The sequence below is a fragment of the Lissotriton helveticus genome, chromosome 1_1 (genome assembly GCF_964261635.1).
Source record: "Lissotriton helveticus chromosome 1_1, aLisHel1.1, whole genome shotgun sequence".
Classification (NCBI taxonomy): domain Eukaryota; kingdom Metazoa; phylum Chordata; class Amphibia; order Caudata; family Salamandridae; genus Lissotriton; species Lissotriton helveticus.
The window spans coordinates 1,801,986,680-1,802,007,894 of NC_136057.1; positions in this window are offsets into that span (position 1 = coordinate 1,801,986,680).

The following is a 21,215-nucleotide window of genomic DNA, read 5'->3' on the forward strand; positions in this document are numbered from 1 at the left end:
ACTGCATGGATTCAAAATGGCCCCTTGACCCCCACCACATGACCAGGCCCTGCCTGTACCAGTCCTCAAAATGGCCCCCACCCACATTGCCATGCCCCATCAACACCACAAAAAATCAAAAAAACACACAAAAATCACCACAATCCAATGCCATCCATGCCCTCCATGATTTTTACATTAAAGAGACCCCACAGAAAGACTCAGACCTTGCACCACTGAGTACCCCAGGACAAAAGGCCCAACAACAGCCAAACAATCGAAAAACACACAAAAATCACCACAATCCAATGCCATCCATGCCCTCAATCATGTTGAAATTCAAGACACGAGTATTCCAAGGAAGAATAGGAGACCATCAATATGGAGCAAGGAACGACTTCACTTAAGGCGTTTTTTTGAAAGAAAGCCCTCACTCACCACCTAGTGATGACATGCTTCATCATCGGGCCCCACAGAGGGAATCTAGCATCCCCTCTGTGTGCTGCAACGCCAGAACTACTGCGGAGCGGGTAGTGGGTAAGGACAGTGATGTGCAAAGAATATTAAGTGAGTGATGTGAGGTTTAAAATCAGTCTGTAGTGTATCAAAACAATTTTATTAGGATCACTAAGGACTTATCAATAAAATGATGTGTCGGAAATGCGTCCACAATTATTCAAGTGGTAGTTTCCTTAAGTCAGTCGACATGTTTCAGCCACGAAACGGTGTGAATTTACCTGGCATTCTTCAGGACTTTGTGTGAATAAACCCTGGCGGCATGGACTCGCTAAGGTCCACCCTAACCTAGGGACGTGAAAGTGAAAATAATTAATGAAAAAGTGCAAAAAATTAGAAAGAAAAACTGTCTTTCTAATAACTCCTGGTTTAGGAGGCTTCCGATTTTACGGTTTCTGCACCTATTAGGGAAAGAAAGGACAGAGACAAACATAAAAACAAAACATACAATCAGTTGTCTTATTGATTGCCTATTTACAGTCCAAGGTGCTCCAGTTGGTGGTATCAGAGACATCATGTGGTCGAATAACAGTATAGTTAACACCACCTTGGTCCCCAGAGTATAGAATATTATGGGTAGGTAGTGCGTAGTGCTATACGTGCTATGTACAACGCGTGATATTTACAAGGGTTGTGGGTTAAAAACGCTATCAACCAAAAATTGGGCGCGATCAAAAATCGTGCCGGAAAGTTAAAATCAGGGTAATTTCTCACTTTGATAGTGTGATAAATGCACACCATGGGTCACAGGAGGGGGGTGGAGGCGTAATCGGCACACCCTGTGGTCATCAGAAATAAATAAAGAAATAAGGTAAGGCAGATGCAACACTCAGATCGGTACTTAGCTTAGTAGGAGGTAGAAGGTTTGTGGCTCGTCTGTACTCACGCCCTCAACGCTCGGCACCCTCAGTATACCTAAGACGACCCTCTGCTGGACCCCGAAGATGTCCGCTCGAGGTAGCGAGGACGCTTAAGTAAACACTCCGTTTCACCGCTTCCGGGTGGGCGCGGTCAACCTGCGTCAGTGCGTGCACAGCGGGCCAATCAATGCGCTGTGGGCGCCGGGAGTATCCAGCCAATGGTTGACGAAGCGTCGTTGTTAATGGCAACCAAAGCTATGCGTCTACCCGAATCACTGCTGATCGGTTCGGCTGTTACTAAGTACACGGCAGTGGTGATTTTGAAAAAATGTAACGTCGCGGTATCAATTTTGGAACACACGGGACATTGACATTGGAAATGACTGGGTTTTGTTTTCTTTAGAAAAAAACGAACGAACGAATGCAGGGGCATTGTAAGATAGGATGAGCATTGCTTGATTGCGTGAGCCTAATGTCACAGGTACAGATAGCCTCCGGATCAGTTGAGGACAGAATTCCGCTATTACTAAGTACACGGCAGTGGTGATTTTGAGAAAATGCACCGTTGCGGTATCAATTTTAGAGTACACGGGACATTGACAGGAAATGACTGGGTTTTGTTTTCTTAAAAAACGAACGAATGCGAGGGGCATTACTGGATTGCGAGAACCTAATGTCACAGGTACAGATAACCTCAGGATCAGTTAAGGACAGAATTCCAAGGGATGTCATCGTTCATCCCCTGGAGGTGGGTCCCAAGTCTATAGACCCACCTTTGCTCTTTTTCAAACAGACGGCGATTAATGTTGGTACCAGTACCAATGTGTTCTATTATTGTCCACTTCAGATCGTTGGTAGTATGGTTGCGTTCCAGGAAATGTCTGCTCATTTTTGTGGTGGATTTTTTGCATCTAATGTTTGAGCGATGCTCGCAAATTCTCTGTTTCACTTTCCTCCCAGTCATACCCACGTAACGCAAGTTACAAGGACAGGTGACGAGATAGACCACATTCTCAGTGTTGCAATTAGTGTGAGCTCGTTGGGTCCAGGTTTTGCCTGGTTCCAATTCCAAGGTTTTAGTATGTGTGGTCAAATGGCAAACGCTACAATTGGAGCAAGGATAATGGCCCACCACTTGGGGGAGACCCCAGGCATCAGTTATTGACCTTGGTGTGTCAGTGATCGTTGGTAAAGGTCTAGTGTGGACCAAAGCGTCTTTGACGCTTCTACCTTTCTTAAAGGAGAACAATGGTTTTTCCCAGGTTTTTTTGGTACTCGTTAGGATTCGCCAGTTCCTATTGATAGATTTTTTCATTAGGTTGGATAAGGTGCTGTACGTTGTTACACATGTCAGGGGGATGTCTTTATCTACATGTGTCTTATCCTCCAAGAGTACCTCCCTTGGCTGATTGCGAGCTCTCTTGTAGCCTTTGTTAAGGATTGCTGTTGGGTATCCTCTGGCCTTCAATTTGGTTGAGAGTTCGGTGGATTGTTCCTTAAAGTCGTGTAACTCGGAACAATTGCGTCTTAGACGTAGGAATTGCCCGTAAGGTAGGTTTTCTTTTAGCGGGCGTGGGTGAAAGCTGGTGTATTCCAAGAGGTTATTTTTTGCAGTCGGTTTATGGTAGGTTTTGGTTTTCAGTTTGGTTCCTGCGACCTGAATGGTGACATCCAGGAATGTTGCCTCAGTCTTGCTGATTGTATGAGTAAATCTCAAATTGGGGTCAAGGTTATTGATCCAGAGTAGAAAGGTCTGGAGGTTTTCCTCGTCGCCTGTCCATAGAATCAAGACATCGTCGATGTAGCGACGCCATGTTTGTATTGACTTGGAGAAGGGGCTAGTCGGGGGTAGGATGTATTTAGCCTCAAAGTCTGCCACATAAAGTCCTGCCACGCTCGGGGCAAAGGTACTGCCCATCGAGGTCCCGGTGCATTGAAGGTACATATTGCCTTGGTATGAGAAGAAATTTTCTTTGAGTGCCAGAGTCGCACACTGTAGAATGAAATTTTTCGAGGCTCGGTGGGTCCAGTTTATAGAGTCAAGAGCTGCTCCCAGGACCTTGATTGTGTCGTCCTGGGGAATACTGGTGTACAGGCTCTCGATGTCGAGTGTTACAAGGGTAACAGTATTTTCGGTAAAGCTTAGACTCTCCAGTAGTTGGAGGAGACTCTTGGTGTCTTTGAGATAGGTCGGCGTACTCTGTATCAACGGTTTAAGATAGAAATCGCAAAAGCGAGAGAGCGGTTCGAGTAAGGAGCCAATTCCGGAGACGATTGGGCGTCCGGGCGGTGGCATCCGATTTTTATGAGTTTTAGGGAGGGTATAGAAATAAGGGACAGTGCTCTCAGTGGTATTGAGGAAGTCTGCCTCATTCTTTGAGATAAGTCCATCATCCTCCGCTTTCCTTACTAGCGTTGTTATCCGTGACCTTAGATCTCCGCTGGGATCGGCCAGCAAGGGTTTGTAGTTTTTCTGGTCGTTGAGCAATAGTTTACAGGCTTTGTCATAGTCCGTGGTATTCTGTATGACTAGACCACCGCCTTTATCTGCGGGTTTGATGGTGATACTACGATCATCTTTCAGGGCTTGCAGTGCGTGGTATTCTGCAGTGGTGAAGTTGTTGAATGATTTAGGGTCTTGGCAGTTTTCAAGGTCATAATAGACAGCCTGTTCAAATGCAGTGATGGCCGCTGGGACAGTGTGCGGTGGGGGATTGAAGGTAGAGCTCAATCTGAGACCAGTGTCACCATTACGTTGGGCCTCATTGGGATCCTCTTTACCTTCGAAGAAGGCCTTGAGTTTCAGTTTTCTGAAAAAAGCGCCCAGCTCACAGTGGAGTCTGAACTTGTCTGGTCGGCAGGTGGGAATGAAGCCCAGTCCTTTTTCTAAGACCTTGGTTTCTGTTGGAGATAGTCTTTTATCGGAGAGATTTGTTATCAGGCTTAGGTCCCGCTCGTTCCCGGTTGCTGTTCCTTGTTGCGGGTGTGATTGCTCACCATGTCCGTGTTCTCCCACGACACTTGGTTTGACCCTCTTCTTTTCCCTCTTCCTCTCCGGCCCATCCCTAAAAAAGGCTGGCGGTATTGAGGGTTGAAATTGGTTGGCGGCATGAAGGCCGGGTTCCATCCCATCATGGGGTAGGGTGGTTGTTGGAAAGGGAATTGTTGTCCCATATCCATCATTTGTTGGGGCATAGGCCATCCATGGGGTTGGTTGTGGAAGCCAGAGTGTCCTCTGTTATTCCGATTCCCCCTGTTGCCTCTCCTTTTACCTTGTTTGTAGGAGCCGGTGCTCGAACCACTGCTAATGGAAGAGTCCGCATCGGATTGCGCATTGTTAGATGCTTTTCTTTGGGGTGGTGTGAAGGCAGCAGCTGAGTATGGGTAAATTTTTTCAAATTCAAATTTGTCCAGGTCTTTTTGGAATTTGGTGACCTTGGCTTGTAATAGATTTTCTTTATATTCATTTAGGTCTTTGTTGATTTCCTCCAGCTTCTTTTTGAAGCCTGTTATTGTGGTTTTGAACCGGGTCTCTGTCTCTTGGATTTCAATCAAAAGGGTCTCTGATAACCTCAGTGCTGTCTTGATTATGAGGACGAGCCAGTCGCGGGTGCAATGCCACGCGATCATGGCCCATTCTTTCCTAAAGGTGGCATCGTTCAGGAAAATCCTAGGGGCATTGGTGACTAACAACCCCTTCGGTGCTGCATTCTTCGTTAGATACTGTTTTAGTATAGTGCCGTGGAGGATGGTGCGTATCCTCTCGCGTTTTACCTCTGTTAGTTTTTCCCATTCTGAGGTATGTGCAATTGCCTGTGAGATGGCAGGGTCAGCAAATAGATTGGTGTCAGAGATGATGTCAGCTATCTCTGATTCCGAATACGTTAAACCCAGGTTTGACATGGTGACAGATAGTGGTTATGAGAAATTACAGTCTAAAACAGCTCAATAAAAAACCAGTGTAGAGGTTTCTTAACTGAGCGAGCTCTCACAGCTGTGCGCTGCTAAGTATATCACAACAAAAAGAGAGACAGGGTAGTGGGATACTCTCGCACCCCAGTGTCAATCTCATAAACAAAACAAGAGTATTCCAAGGAAGAATAGGAGACCATCAATATGGAGCAAGGAACGACTTCACTTAAGGCGTTTTTTTGAAAGAAAGCCCTCACTCACCACCTAGTGATGACATGCTTCATCATCGGGCCCCACAGAGGGAATCTAGCATCCCCTCTGTGTGCTGCAACGCCAGAACTACTGCGGAGCGGGTAGTGGGTAAGGACAGTGATGTGCAAAGAATATTAAGTGAGTGATGTGAGGTTTAAAATCAGTCTGTAGTGTATCAAAACAATTTTATTAGGATCACTAAGGACTTATCAATAAAATGATGTGTCGGAAATGCGTCCACAATTATTCAAGTGGTAGTTTCCTTAAGTCAGTCGACATGTTTCAGCCACGAAACGGTGTGAATTTACCTGGCATTCTTCAGGACTTTGTGTGAATAAACCCTGGCGGCATGGACTCGCTAAGGTCCACCCTAACCTAGGGACGTGAAAGTGAAAATAATTAATGAAAAAGTGCAAAAAATTAGAAAGAAAAACTGTCTTTCTAATAACTCCTGGTTTAGGAGGCTTCCGATTTTACGGTTTCTGCACCTATTAGGGAAAGAAAGGACAGAGACAAACATAAAAACAAAACATACAATCAGTTGTCTTATTGATTGCCTATTTACAGTCCAAGGTGCTCCAGTTGGTGGTATCAGAGACATCATGTGGTCGAATAACAGTATAGTTAACACCACCTTGGTCCCCAGAGTATAGAATATTATGGGTAGGTAGTGCGTAGTGCTATACGTGCTATGTACAACGCGTGATATTTACAAGGGTTGTGGGTTAAAAACGCTATCAACCTAAAATTGGGCGCGATCAGAAATCGTGCCGGAAAGTTAAAATCAGGGTAATTTCTCACTTTGATAGTGTGATAAATGCACACCATGGGTCACAGGAGGGGGGTGGAGGCGTAATCGGCACACCCTGTGGTCATCAGAAATAAATAAAGAAATAAGGTAAGGCAGATGCAACACTCAGATCGGTACTTAGCTTAGTAGGAGGTAGAAGGTTTGTGGCTCGTCTGTACTCACGCCCTCAACGCTCGGCACCCTCAGTATACCTAAGACGACCCTCTGCTGGACCCCGAAGATGTCCGCTCGAGGTAGCGAGGACGCTTAAGTAAACACTCCGTTTCACCGCTTCCGGGTGGGCGCGGTCAACCTGCGTCAGTGCGTGCACAGCGGGCCAATCAATGCGCTGTGGGCGCCGGGAGTATCCAGCCAATGGTTGACGAAGCGTCGTTGTTAATGGCAACCAAAGCTATGCGTCTACCCGAATCACTGCTGATCGGTTCGGCTGTTACTAAGTACACGGCAGTGGTGATTTTGAAAAAATGTAACGTCGCGGTATCAATTTTGGAACACACGGGACATTGACATTGGAAATGACTGGGTTTTGTTTTCTTTAGAAAAAAACGAACGAACGAATGCGGGGGCATTGTAAGATAGGATGAGCATTGCTTGATTGCGTGAGCCTAATGTCACAGGTACAGATAGCCTCCGGATCAGTTGAGGACAGAATTCCGCTATTACTAAGTACACGGCAGTGGTGATTTTGAGAAAATGCACCGTTGCGGTATCAATTTTAGAGTACACGGGACATTGACAGGAAATGACTGGGTTTTGTTTTCTTAAAAAACGAACGAATGCGAGGGGCATTACTGGATTGCGAGAACCTAATGTCACAGGTACAGATAACCTCAGGATCAGTTAAGGACAGAATTCCAAGGGATGTCATCGTTCATCCCCTGGAGGTGGGTCCCAAGTCTATAGACCCACCTTTGCTCTTTTTCAAACAGACGGCGATTAATGTTGGTACCAGTACCAATGTGTTCTATTATTGTCCACTTCAGATCGTTGGTAGTATGGTTGCGTTCCAGGAAATGTCTGCTCATTTTTGTGGTGGATTTTTTGCATCTAATGTTTGAGCGATGCTCGCAAATTCTCTGTTTCACTTTCCTCCCAGTCATACCCACGTAACGCAAGTTACAAGGACAGGTGACGAGATAGACCACATTCTCAGTGTTGCAATTAGTGTGAGCTCGTTGGGTCCAGGTTTTGCCTGGTTCCAATTCCAAGGTTTTAGTATGTGTGGTCAAATGGCAAACGCTACAATTGGAGCAAGGATAATGGCCCACCACTTGGGGGAGACCCCAGGCATCAGTTATTGACCTTGGTGTGTTTATGAGATTGACACTGGGGTGCGAGAGTATCCCACTACCCTGTCTCTCTTTTTGTTGTGATATACTTAGCAGCGCACAGCTGTGAGAGCTCGCTCAGTTAAGAAACCTCTACACTGGTTTTTTATTGAGCTGTTTTAGACTGTAATTTCTCATAACCACTATCTGTCACCATGTCAAACCTGGGTTTAACGTATTCGGAATCAGAGATAGCTGACATCATCTCTGACACCAATCTATTTGCTGACCCTGCCATCTCACAGGCAATTGCACATACCTCAGAATGGGAAAAACTAACAGAGGTAAAACGCGAGAGGATACGCACCATCCTCCACGGCACTATACTAAAACAGTATCTAACGAAGAATGCAGCACCGAAGGGGTTGTTAGTCACCAATGCCCCTAGGATTTTCCTGAACGATGCCACCTTTAGGAAAGAATGGGCCATGATCGCGTGGCATTGCACCCGCGACTGGCTCGTCCTCATAATCAAGACAGCACTGAGGTTATCAGAGACCCTTTTGATTGAAATCCAAGAGACAGAGACCCGGTTCAAAACCACAATAACAGGCTTCAAAAAGAAGCTGGAGGAAATCAACAAAGACCTAAATGAATATAAAGAAAATCTATTACAAGCCAAGGTCACCAAATTCCAAAAAGACCTGGACAAATTTGAATTTGAAAAAATTTACCCATACTCAGCTGCTGCCTTCACACCACCCCAAAGAAAAGCATCTAACAATGCGCAATCCGATGCGGACTCTTCCATTAGCAGTGGTTCGAGCACCGGCTCCTACAAACAAGGTAAAAGGAGAGGCAACAGGGGGAATCGGAATAACAGAGGACACTCTGGCTTCCACAACCAACCCCATGGATGGCCTATGCCCCAACAAATGATGGATATGGGACAACAATTCCCTTTCCAACAACCACCCTACCCCATGATGGGATGGAACCCGGCCTTCATGCCGCCAACCAATTTCAACCCTCAATACCGCCAGCCTTTTTTAGGGATGGGCCGGAGAGGAAGAGGGAAAAGAAGAGGGTCAAACCAAGTGTCGTGGGAGAACACGGACATGGTGAGCAATCACACCCGCAACAAGGAACAGCAACCGGGAACGAGCGGGACCTAAGCCTGATAACAAATCTCTCCGATAAAAGACTATCTCCAACAGAAACCAAGGTCTTAGAAAAAGGACTGGGCTTCATTCCCACCTGCCGACCAGACAAGTTCAGACTCCACTGTGAGCTGGGCGCTTTTTTCAGAGAACTGAAACTCAAGGCCTTCTTCGAAGGTAAAGAGGATCCCAATGAGGCCCAACGTAATGGTGACACTGGTCTCAGATTGAGCTCTACCTTCAATCCCCCACCGCACACTGTCCCAGCGGCCATCACTGCATTTGAACAGGCTGTCTATTATGACCTTGAAAACTGCCAAGACCCTAAATCATTCAACAACTTCACCACTGCAGAATACCACGCACTGCAAGCCCTGAAAGATGATCGTAGTATCACCATCAAACCCGCAGATAAAGGCGGTGGTCTAGTCATACAGAATACCACGGACTATGACAAAGCCTGTAAACTATTGCTCAACGACCAGAAAAACTACAAACCCTTGCTGGCCGATCCCAGCGGAGATCTAAGGTCACGGATAACAACGCTAGTAAGGAAAGCGGAGGATGATGGACTTATCTCAAAGAATGAGGCAGACTTCCTCAATACCACTGAGAGCACTGTCCCTTATTTCTATACCCTCCCTAAAACTCATAAAAATCGGATGCCACCGCCCGGACGCCCAATCGTCTCCGGAATTGGCTCCTTACTCGAACCGCTCTCTCGCTTTTGCGATTTCTATCTTAAACCGTTGATACAGAGTACGCCGACCTATCTCAAAGACACCAAGAGTCTCCTCCAACTACTGGAGAGTCTAAGCTTTACCGAAAATACTGTTACCCTTGTAACACTCGACATCGAGAGCCTGTACACCAGTATTCCCCAGGACGACACAATCAAGGTCCTGGGAGCAGCTCTTGACTCTATAAACTGGACCCACCGAGCCTCGAAAAATTTCATTCTACAGTGTGCGACTCTGGCACTCAAAGAAAATTTCTTCTCATACCAAGGCAATATGTACCTTCAATGCACCGGGACCTCGATGGGCAGTACCTTTGCCCCGAGCGTGGCAGGACTTTATGTGGCAGACTTTGAGGCTAAATACATCCTACCCCCGACTAGCCCCTTCTCCAAGTCAATACAAACATGGCGTCGCTACATCGACGATGTCTTGATTCTATGGACAGGCGACGAGGAAAACCTCCAGACCTTTCTACTCTGGATCAATAACCTTGACCCCAATTTGAGATTTACTCATACAATCAGCAAGACTGAGGCAACATTCCTGGATGTCACCATTCAGGTCGCAGGAACCAAACTGAAAACCAAAACCTACCATAAACCGACTGCAAAAAATAACCTCTTGGAATACACCAGCTTTCACCCACGCCCGCTAAAAGAAAACCTACCTTACGGGCAATTCCTACGTCTAAGACGCAATTGTTCCGAGTTACACGACTTTAAGGAACAATCCACCGAACTCTCAACCAAATTGAAGGCCAGAGGATACCCAACAGCAATCCTTAACAAAGGCTACAAGAGAGCTCGCAATCAGCCAAGGGAGGTACTCTTGGAGGATAAGACACATGTAGATAAAGACATCCCCCTGACATGTGTAACAACGTACAGCACCTTATCCAACCTAATGAAAAAATCTATCAATAGGAACTGGCGAATCCTAACGAGTACCAAAAAAACCTGGGAAAAACCATTGTTCTCCTTTAAGAAAGGTAGAAGCGTCAAAGACGCTTTGGTCCACACTAGACCTTTACCAACGATCACTGACACACCAAGGTCAATAACTGATGCCTGGGGTCTCCCCCAAGTGGTGGGCCATTATCCTTGCTCCAATTGTAGCGTTTGCCATTTGACCACACATACTAAAACCTTGGAATTGGAACCAGGCAAAACCTGGACCCAACGAGCTCACACTAATTGCAACACTGAGAATGTGGTCTATCTCGTCACCTGTCCTTGTAACTTGCGTTACGTGGGTATGACTGGGAGGAAAGTGAAACAGAGAATTTGCGAGCATCGCTCAAACATTAGATGCAAAAAATCCACCACAAAAATGAGCAGACATTTCCTGGAACGCAACCATACTACCAACGATCTGAAGTGGACAATAATAGAACACATTGGTACTGGTACCAACATTAATCGCCGTCTGTTTGAAAAAGAGCAAAGGTGGGTCTATAGACTTGGGACCCACCTCCAGGGGATGAACGATGACATCCCTTGGAATTCTGTCCTTAACTGATCCTGAGGTTATCTGTACCTGTGACATTAGGTTCTCGCAATCCAGTAATGCCCCTCGCATTCGTTCGTTTTTTAAGAAAACAAAACCCAGTCATTTCCTGTCAATGTCCCGTGTACTCTAAAATTGATACCGCAACGGTGCATTTTCTCAAAATCACCACTGCCGTGTACTTAGTAATAGCGGAATTCTGTCCTCAACTGATCCGGAGGCTATCTGTACCTGTGACATTAGGCTCACGCAATCAAGCAATGCTCATCCTATCTTACAATGCCCCCGCATTCGTTCGTTCGTTTTTTTCTAAAGAAAACAAAACCCAGTCATTTCCAATGTCAATGTCCCGTGTGTTCCAAAATTGATACCGCGACGTTACATTTTTTCAAAATCACCACTGCCGTGTACTTAGTAACAGCCGAACCGATCAGCAGTGATTCGGGTAGACGCATAGCTTTGGTTGCCATTAACAACGACGCTTCGTCAACCATTGGCTGGATACTCCCGGCGCCCACAGCGCATTGATTGGCCCGCTGTGCACGCACTGACGCAGGTTGACCGCGCCCACCCGGAAGCGGTGAAACGGAGTGTTTACTTAAGCGTCCTCGCTACCTCGAGCGGACATCTTCGGGGTCCAGCAGAGGGTCGTCTTAGGTATACTGAGGGTGCCGAGCGTTGAGGGCGTGAGTACAGACGAGCCACAAACCTTCTACCTCCTACTAAGCTAAGTACCGATCTGAGTGTTGCATCTGCCTTACCTTATTTCTTTATTTATTTCTGATGACCACAGGGTGTGCCGATTACGCCTCCACCCCCCTCCTGTGACCCATGGTGTGCATTTATCACACTATCAAAGTGAGAAATTACCCTGATTTTAACTTTCCGGCACGATTTCTGATCGCGCCCAATTTTAGGTTGATAGCGTTTTTAACCCACAACCCTTGTAAATATCACGCGTTGTACATAGCACGTATAGCACTACGCACTACCTACCCATAATATTCTATACTCTGGGGACCAAGGTGGTGTTAACTATACTGTTATTCGACCACATGATGTCTCTGATACCACCAACTGGAGCACCTTGGACTGTAAATAGGCAATCAATAAGACAACTGATTGTATGTTTTGTTTTTATGTTTGTCTCTGTCCTTTCTTTCCCTAATAGGTGCAGAAACCGTAAAATCGGAAGCCTCCTAAACCAGGAGTTATTAGAAAGACAGTTTTTCTTTCTAATTTTTTGCACTTTTTCATTAATTATTTTCACTTTCACGTCCCTAGGTTAGGGTGGACCTTAGCGAGTCCATGCCGCCAGGGTTTATTCACACAAAGTCCTGAAGAATGCCAGGTAAATTCACACCGTTTCGTGGCTGAAACATGTCGACTGACTTAAGGAAACTACCACTTGAATAATTGTGGACGCATTTCCGACACATCATTTTATTGATAAGTCCTTAGTGATCCTAATAAAATTGTTTTGATACACTACAGACTGATTTTAAACCTCACATCACTCACTTAATATTCTTTGCACATCACTGTCCTTACCCACTACCCGCTCCGCAGTAGTTCTGGTGTTGCAGCACACAGAGGGGATGCTAGATTCCCTCTGTGGGGCCCGATGATGAAGCATGTCATCACTAGGTGGTGAGTGAGGGCTTTCTTTCAAAAAAACGCCTTAAGTGAAGTCGTTCCTTGCTCCATATTGATGGTCTCCTATTCTTCCTTGGAATACTCTTGTTTTGTTTATGAGATTGACACTGGGGTGCGAGAGTATCCCACTACCCTGTCTCTCTTTTTGTTGTGATATGAAATTCAAGACACCCCACAGAAAGACTCGGTCCATGCACCACTGAGTACCTCTGGGCATAATGGATGAAAGCATGGCAGACATGGTGCAGGCCTTTGGCACAACAAAGCACACTGCCTGGCTTCAAAATTGCCCCTAGACCCCCACCCACATGGCCAGGCCCTGCCTGGACCAGGCCTCAAAATGGCCCCCACCCACATGGACAGGCCCCAACACCACCCCAAAAAGTCTAAAAACACACAAAAATCACCACAATCCAATGCCATCCATGCCCTCCATGATGTTTACATTAAAGAGACCCCACAGAAAGACTAGGCCCATGCACCACTGGGTACCCCTGGGCATAATGGATGAAAGCAAGGCACATTGGATGCAGGCCTATGGCACAAATCACACTGCCTGGATTAAAAATGGACAATTTCCCCCACCACATGGCCAGGCCCTGCCTGTACCAGTCCTCAAAATGGCCCCCACCCACATGGCCATGCCCCATCAACACCACAAAAAATCGAAAAACACACAAAAATCACCACAATCCAATGCCATCCATGCCCTCCATGATGTTTACATTAAAGAGACCCCACAGAAAGACTCAGTCCATGCACCACTGAGTACCCCTGGGCAAAAGGCCCAACAACAGCCAAAAAATCGAAAAACACACAAAAATCACCACAATCCAATGCCATCCATGCCCTCAATCATGTTGAAATTCAAGACACCCCACAGAAAGACTCGGTCCATGCACCACTGAGTATACCTGGGCATAATGGATAAAAGCATGGCAGACTGGGTGCAGGCCTATGGCACAACAAAGCACACTGCCTGGCTTAAAAATGGCCCCTAGACCCCACCCACATGGCCAGGCCCTGCCTGTACCAGTCCTCAAAATGGCCCCCATCCACATGGCCATGCCCCATCAACACCCCAAAAAATCGAAAAACACACACAAATCACCACAATCCAATGCCATCCATGCCCTCCATGATGTTTACATTAAAGAGACCCCACAGAAAGACTCAGTCCATGCACCACTGAGTACCCCTGGGCAAAAGGCCCCATCAACACCCCAACAAATCGAAAAACACACAAAAATCACCACAATCCAATGCCATCCATGCCCTCCATGAAGTTTACATTAAAGAGACCCCACAGAAAGACTCAGTCCATGCACCACTGAGTACCCCTGGGCAAAAGGCCCCAACAACAGCCCAAAAATTGAAAAACACACAAAAATCACCCCAAACCAATGCCATCCATGCCCTCAATGATGTTTACATTAAGAGACCCCACAGAAAGACTAGGCCCATGTACAACTGAGTACCCCTGGGCAAAAGGCATCAACAATAGCCCAAAAATCGAAAAACACACAAAAATCACCATAATCCAATGCCATCCATGCCCTCAATGATGTTTACATTCAAGACACCCCACAGAAAGACTAGGCCCATGCACCACTGAGTAACCCTAGGCATAATAGATGAAAACAAGGCACATTGGATTCAGGCCTATGGCACAAAGCACACTGCCTGGATTCAAAATGGCCCCTTGACCCCCACCAAATGGCCAGGCCCTGCCTGTACCAGTCCTCAAAATAGCCCCCACCCACATGGCCATGCCCCATCAACACCACAAAAAATCGAAAAACACACAAAAATCACCTTCAATCCAATGCCATCCATGCCCTCCATGATGTTTACATTCAAGACAACCCACAGAAAGACTAGGCCCATGCACCACTGAGTGAGTACCCCTGGGCATAATGGATGAAAGCAAGGCACATTGGATGCAGGCCTATGGCGCAAAGCACACTACCTGGATTCAAAATGGGCCCTTGACCCCCACCACATGGCCAGGCCCTGCCTGTACCAGTCCTCAAAATGGCCCCCACCCACATGGCCATGCCCCATCAACACCACAAAAAATCAAAAATCACCACAATCCAATGCCATCCATGCCCTCCATGATGTTTACATTAAAGAGACCCCACAGAAAGACTCAGTCCATGCACCACTGAGTACCCCTGGGCAAAAGGCCCAACAACAGCCAACAAATCGAAAAACACACAACAATCACCACAATCCAATGTCATCCATGCCCTCCATGGTGTTTACATTAAAGAGACCCAACAGAAAGACTCAGTCCATGCACCACTGAGTACCCCTGGGCAAAAGGCCCCAACAACAGCCCAAAAATCGAAAAACACACAAAAATCACCACAATCCAATGCCATCCATGCCCTCAATGATGTTTACATTCAAGACACCCCACAGAAAGACTAGGCCCATGCACCACTGAGTAACCCTGGGCATAATGGATGAAATCAAGGCACATTGGATTCAGGCCTATGGCACAAAGCACACTGCCTGGATTCAAAATGGCCCCTTGACCCCCACCACATGGCCTGGCCCTGCCTGTACCAGTCCTCAAAATGGCCCCCACCCACATGGCCATGCCCCATTAACACCACAAAAAATCAAAAAACACACAAAAATCACCACAATCCAATGCCATCCATGCCCTCCATGATGTTTAAATTCAAGACACCCCACAGAAAGACTAGGCCCATGCACCACTGAGTGAGTACCCCTGGGCATAATGGATGAAAGCAAGGCACATTGGATGCAGGCCTATGGCACAAAGCACACTGCCTAGATTCAAAATGTGCCCTTGACCCCCACCACATGGCCAGGCCCTGCCTGTACCAGTCCTCAAAATGGCCCCCACCCACATGCCCATGCCCCATCAACACCACAAAAAATCAAAAAACACACAAAAATCACCACAATCCAATTCCATCCATGCCCTCCATGATGTTTACAGTAAATAGACCCCACAGAAAGACTCAGTCCATGCACCACTGAGTACCCCTTGGCAAAAGACCCAACAACAGCCACAAAATCAAAAAACACACAAAAATCACCACAATCCAATGCCATCCATGCCCTCCATGATGTTTACATTAAAGAGACCCCCAGAAAGACTCCGTCCATGCACCACTGAGTACCCCTGGGCAAAAGGCTCCAACAACAGCCCAAAAATCGAAAAACACACACAAATCACCACAGTCCAATGCCATCCATGCCCTCAATGATGTTTACATTCAAGAGACCCCACAGAAAGACTAGGCCCATGCACCACTGAGTACCCCTGGGCAAGAGGCCCCAACAACAGCCCAAAAATAAAAAAACACACAAAAATCACCACAATCCAATGCCATCCATGCCCTCCATGATGTTTGAATTCAAGACACCCCACAGAAAGACTAGGCCCATGCACCACTGAGTGAGTACCCCTGGGCATAATGGATGAAAGCAAGGCACATTGGATGCAGGCCTATGGCACAAAGCACACTGCATGGATTCAAAATGGCCCCTTGACCCCCACCACATGACCAGGCCCTGCCTGTACCAGTCCTCAAAATGGCCCCCACCCACATTGCCATGCCCCATCAACACCACAAAAAATAAAAAAACACACAAAAATCACCACAATCCAATGCCATCCATGCCCTCCATGATGTTTACATTAAAGAGACCCCACAGAAAGACTCAGTCCATGCACCACTGAGTACCCCAGGACAAAAGGCCCAACAACGGCCAAACAATCGAAAAACACACAAAAATCACCACAATCCAATGCCATCCATGCCCTCAATCATGTTGAAATTCAAGACACCCCACAAAAAGACTCGGGCCATGCACCACTGAGTACCTCTGGGTATAATGGATGAAAGCATGGCAGACATGGTGCAGGCCTATGGCACAAAGCACACTGCCTGGATTCAAAATGGGCCCTTGACCCCCACCACATGGCCAGGCCCTGCCTGTACCAGTCCTCAAAATGGCCCCCACCCACATGCCCATGCCCCATCAACACCACAAAAAATCATAAAACACACAAAAATCACCACAATCCAATGCCATCCATGCCCTCCATGATGTTTACATTAAAAAGACCCCACAGAAAGACTCAGTCCATGCACCACTGAGTACCCCAGGACAAAAGGCCCAACAACAGCCAAACAATCGAAAAACACACAAAAATCTCCACAATCCAATGCCATCCATGCCCTCAATCATGTTGAAATTCAAGACACCCCACAGAAAGACTCGGTCCATGCACCACTGAGTACCTCTGGGCATAATGGATGAAAGCATGGCAGACATGGTGCAGGCATTTGGCACAACAAAGCACACTGCCTGGCTTCAAAATTGCCCCTAAACCCCCACCCACTTGGCCAGGCCCTGCCTGTACCAGTCCTCAAAATGGCCCCCATCCACATGGCCATGCCCCATCAACACCCCAAAAAATCGAAAAACACACACAAATCACCACAATCCAATGCCATCCATGCCCTCCATGATGTTTACATTAAAGAGACCCCACAGAAAGACTCAGTCCATGCACCACTGAGTACCCCAGGACAAAAGGCCCAACAACAGCCAAACAATCGAAAAACACACAAAAATCACCACAATCCAATGCCATCCATGCCCTCAATCATGTTGAAATTCAAGACACCCCACAGAAAGACTCGGTCCATGCACCACTGAGTACCTCTGGGTATAATGGATGAAAGCATGGCAGACATGGTGCAGGCCTATGGCACAAAGCACACTGCCTGGATTCAAAATGGGCCCTTGACCCCCACCACATGGCCAGGCCCTGCCTGTACCAGTCCTCAAAATGGCCCCCACCCACATGCCCATGCCCCATCAACACCACAAAAAATCGAAAAACACAAAAAAATCACCACAATCCAATTCCATCCATGCCCTCCATGATGTTTACATTAAAGAGACCCCACAGAAAGACTCAGTCCATGCACCACTGAGTACCCCTGGGCAAAAGGCCCAACAACAGCCACAAAATCAAAAAACACACAAAAATCACCACAATCCAATGCCATCCATGCCCTCCATGATGTTTACATTAAAGAGACCCCCAGAAAGACTCCGTCCATGCACCACTGAGTACCCCTGGGCAAAAGGCCCCAACAACAGCCCAAAAATCGAAAAACACACACAAATCACCACAATCCAATGCCATCCATGCCCTCCATGATGTTTACATTCAAGAGACCCCACAGAAAGACTAGGCCCATGCACCACTGAGTACCCCTGGGCAAGAGGCCCCAACAACAGCCCAAAAATCGAAAAACACACACAAATCACCACAATCCAATGCCATCCATGCCCTCCATGATGTTTACATTAAAGAGACCCCCAGAAAGACTCCGTCCATGCACCACTGAGTACCCTTCGGCAAAAGGCCCCAACAACAGCCCAAAAATCGAAAAACACACACAAATCACCACAATCCAATGCCATCCATGCCCTCAATGATGTTTACATTCAAGAGACCCCACAGAAAGACTAGGCCCATGCACCACTGAGTACCCCTGGGCAAGAGGCCCCAACAACAGCCCAAAAATCAAAAAACACACAAAAATCACCACAATCCAATGCCATCCATGCCCTCCATGATGTTTACATTCAAGACAACCCACAGAAAGACTAGGCCCATGCACCACTGAGTGAGTACCCCTGGGCATAATGGATGAAAGCAAGGCACATTGGATGCAGGCCTATGGCACAAAGCACACTGCATGGATTCAAAATGGCCCCTTGACCCCCACCACATGACCAGGCCCTGCCTGTACCAGTCCTCAAAATGGCCCCCACCCACATTGCCATGCCCAACAACACCACAAAAAATCAAAAAACACACAAAAATCACCACAATCCAATGCCATCCATGCCCTCCATGATGTTTACATTAAAGAGACCCCACAGAAAGACTCAGTCCATGCACCACTGAGTACCCCAGGACAAAAGGCCCAACAACAGCCAAACAATCGAAAAACACACAAAAATCTCCACAATCCAATGCCATCCATGCCCTCAATCATGTTGAAATTCAAGACACCCCACAGAAAGACTCGGTCCATGCACCACTGAGTACCTCTGGGCATAATGGATGAAAGCATGGCAGACATGGTGCAGGCATTTGGCACAACAAAGCACACTGCCTGGCTTCAAAATTGCCCCTAAACCCCCACCCACTTGGCCAGGCCCTGCCTGTACCAGTCCTCAAAATGGCCCCCATCCACATGGCCATGCCCCATCAACACCCCAAAAAATCGAAAAACACACACAAATCACCACAATCCAATGCCATCCATGCCCTCCATGATGTTTACATTAAAGAGACCCCACAGAAAGACTCAGTCCATGCACCACTGAGTACCCCTGGGCAAAAGGCCCCATCAACACCCCAACAAATCGAAAAACATACAAAAATCACCACAATCCAATGCCATCCATGCCCTCCATGAAGTTTACATTAAAGAGACCCCACAGAAAGACTCAGTCCATGCACCACTGAGTACCCCTGGGCAAAAGGCCCCAACAACAGCCCAAAAATCGAAAAACACACAAAAATCACCCCAAACCAATGCCCTCCATGCCCTCAATGATGTTTACATTAAGAGACCCCACAGAAAGACTAGGCCCATGCACCACTGAGTACCCCTGGGCAAAAGGCATCAACAATAGCCCAAAAATTGAAAAACACACAAAAATCACCATAATCCAATGCCATCCATGCCCTCAATGATGTTTACATTCAAGAAACCCCACAGAAAGACTAGGCCCATGCACCACTGAGTAACCCTAGGCATAATAGATGAAAACAAGGCACATTGGATTCAGGTCTATGGCACAAAGCACACTGCCTGGATTCAAAATGGCCCCTTGACCCCCACCAAATGGCCAGGCCCTGCCTGTACCAGTCCTCAAAATGGCCCCCACCCACATGGCCATGCCCCATCAACACCACAAAAAATCGAAAAACACACAAAAATCACCTTCAATCCAATGCCATCCATGCCCTCCATGATGTTTACATTCAAGACAACCCACAGAAAGACTAGGCCCATGCACCACTGAGTGAGTACCCCATGGCATAATGGATGAAAGCAAGGCACATTGGATGCAGGCCTATGGCACAAAGCACACTACCTGGATTCAAAATGGGCCCTTGACCCCCACCACATGGCCAGGCCCTGCCTGTACCAGTCCTCAAAATGGCCCCCACCCACATGGCCATGCCCCATCAACACCACAAAAAATCAAAAATCACCACAATCCAATGCCATCCATGCCCTCCATGATGTTTACATTAAAGAGACCCCACAGAAAGACTCAGTCCATGCACCACTGAGTACCCCTGGGCAAAAGGCCCAACAACAGCCAACAAATCGAAAAACACACAACAATCACCACAATCCAATGTCATCCATGCCCTCCATGGTGTTTACATTAAAGAGACCCAACAGAAAGACTCAGTCCATGCACCACTGAGTACCCCTGGGCAAAAGGCCCCAACAACAGCCCAAAAATCGAAAAACACACAAAAATCACCACAATCCAATGCCATCCATGCCCTCAATGATGTTTACATTCAAGACACCCCACAGAAAGACTAGGCCCATGCACCACTGAGTAACCCTGGGCATAATGGATGAAAGCAAGGCACATTGGATTCAGGCCTATGGCCCAAAGCATACTGCCTGGATACAAAATGGCCCCTTGACCCCCACCACATGGCCTGGCCCTGCCTGTACCAGTCCTCAAAATGGCCCCAACCCACATGGCCATGCCCCATCAACACCACAAAAAATCGAAAAACACACAAAAATCACCACAATCCAATGCCATCCATGCCCTCCATGATGTTTAAATTCAAGACACCCCACAGAAAGACTAGGCCCATGCACCACTGAGTGAGTACCCCTGGGCATAATGGATGAAAGCAAGGCACATTGGATGCAGGCCTATGGCACAAAGCACACTGCCTGGATTCAAAATGGGCCCTTGACCCCCACCACATGGCCAGGCCATGCCTGTACCAGTCCTCAAAATGGCCCCCACCCACATGCCCATGCCCCATCAACACCACAAAAAATCGAAAAACACACAAAAATCACCACAATCCAATTCCATCCATGCCCTCCATGATGTTTACAGTAAAGAGACCCCACAGAAAGACTCAGTCCGTGCACCACTGAGTACCCCTTGGCAAAAGGCCCAACAACAGCCACAAAATCAAAAAACACACAAAAATCACCACAATCCAATGCCATCCATGCCCTCCATGATGTTTACATTAAAGAGACCCCCAGAAAGACTCCGTCCATGCACCACTGAGTACCCCTGGGCAAAAGGCCCCAAGAACAGCCCAAAAATCGAAAAACACACACAAATCACCACAGTCCAATGCCATCCATGCCCTCAATGATGTTTACATTCAAGAGACCCCACAGAAAGACTAGGCCCATGCACCACTGAGTACCCCTGGGCAAGAGGCCCCAACAACAGCCCAAAAATAAAAAAAC